This window comes from Neopsephotus bourkii, unplaced genomic scaffold (genome assembly GCF_033783945.1).
Source record: "Neopsephotus bourkii isolate Nb327-2 ecotype Australia unplaced genomic scaffold, CSIRO-AGI_Nbou_v1 NB_144, whole genome shotgun sequence".
Lineage (NCBI taxonomy): Eukaryota > Metazoa > Chordata > Aves > Psittaciformes > Psittacidae > Neopsephotus > Neopsephotus bourkii.
The window spans coordinates 327852-329700 of NW_026900661.1; the positions used below are offsets into that span (position 1 = coordinate 327852).

Here is a 1849-nt window from a genome sequence, read left to right on the forward strand (position 1 = left end):
CGTTGTTGTTCTGCAGCAAATGTCATCAGGTAAAAAACCAAAGGTGTCAGTATGGAGTCTCAATCTATACTCGCAGTTGTAACAGTGCCATGAACTCATTCACCTCATTTTACACACAGTTTGCTCCACTGCTGTCAATTTTTTTCGAGAATTTACAAACAAAGGAAAAGTTTTTCCTAAAGGCAACCACGAAGAACAATAAAACACAGCAGAAATAGGAACATTCTTTACAAGAATTATTCTTTTAAAGCAAACACAAACAAAAAAAAAAGGTTTTTTTCTTAAATCATTATAGGAAAGAAAATACATAGTGCTTGTACTTGCTCTCAAAATCTGATTCTGTTGATTTTGACTAATGGCTTACCCACCCAACAGAAATAGCACTGTTTACTTCCCTACCCAGGTTTACTTTTATCATTACTGCTAAGTTTTCTGTTAGCACACACTGTTTTAAATTAAATGAATATCCAAATACTGGTTTGAAGTTGCTAATGGCACCATATGCACTGCATTAGCTTGTGTACTATTTAAAGAAAAAGTCTTAATCGCGCTACCATCGCCTGAGGATATTTCTGTGGTAAGCGATTAAGATTCATGTAGAAAATCACTTCATGAAAACACTGGAATATAAAAACTTTTGTCTAGTTTATGCATTTTTGCTTTGATCCTTTAGACTAGGGCAGAAAGAGAGCTATCATTTAAAATCTGAGTATCTCGATAAATGTTTAGTGGTTATTTCTAACTAAATAGTTATTTCCCTATCCATAAAATCAATAATGTAACAGAATTTAAACATTTATTTCTAAACTTAACTAATGAGTCTATTTATCCCCTGGTTTCACTGCTAACCAGTCCACAAAAGGTGTAAAATAGGCAATATAAACCCAAAAGTTGGCTGAAGGATTTAGATTCAGGGGCCAAACCAACAAAACAACAACCCCATAAATGCATCTAATATTTAGAAAATACTGGAGGTGATAGCCCTCATTCTCAGCAAGGAGGTGAATTGCAGGCTGCCTGCAATATGTCACATCTATGCCACCAGCAGTCCTCCTTTCATGGGGGTCAAAACCCACAGCTGCTGTGGGGCTGGCAGGAGGCAGAAAAGGGTCCTTGCTCCTTGCCAGGGCTGGACCCATCCCTGGGTGTGCAGCAGCAGAGGAGGAAGAGGCTGGGAACCACTCCACCAGTCCCACACTTGACATTGTTCTGGAGTGATTTGTTCTTCATGACAGGGTCAAGCTGCTGTGAAAAGGTTAAACAAACGGACTTTGTAAGCTCCTTTTAGGGGAAAGCTGGTCAGAAGGCCCCTTTAATCACCAGTCCCCTTTATCCCTGGGAAAAGGCATCAGCCAGACTCACTTGTGCATCTGCAGGGAGCTGGGTGAGGATGGGGTGGAGGCTCCCTGCCCTCCTGCATCTGCCTTCAGCTGGAAAAGAAGAAATCCTATAGGGAAGGTGTTTGGCTGGAAGCTCTGGTGTGTCTCCCCCTGCGCCGAGGTGCTGCCGCAAAGGAAGATGACATTCCTCTGGGGCTGGTGTGTAGCCCAGCGTTCCTAATGCTGTCTGCACCCATCCTGTCAGGAGGGTAATGAGGGGAAAGTTCCCAGACAAAAATTAAAAGCACCTCGGTCTTCAGTGGGGGCTTGGAGGAGACTTGTAGCATCCTCCTCCTTCCCCGCCCATGGCTGCAGGTCTGGTGCTCTGCTGCGAGAGGAGCCCTTGTGGGTTAACTCCTGCAGACAAGTGGCTTTTAGCTCAGCTTCTCCTGCCCATTTTGAGGTGTGACCATCTCCTGGATACCCAGTGCATTACACACCTGAAATGCACACTCTTGGAGATGCCTTAG

At 43.4% G+C, this 1849-nt stretch overlaps 1 long non-coding RNA gene across 1 annotated transcript; it reads right to left on the reverse strand.

The window, feature by feature from the left end:
- Positions 1-257: 257 nt before the first annotated feature.
- LOC133220881 (uncharacterized) lies at positions 258-1546 on the reverse strand. Its single transcript, XR_009727800.1, has 2 exons — positions 1363-1546; positions 258-1245 (listed from the first exon to the last, which is right to left on the reverse strand). It is a non-coding gene; the product is annotated as an uncharacterized LOC133220881 (long non-coding RNA).
- Between the last annotated feature and the right edge of the window lie 303 nt (positions 1547-1849).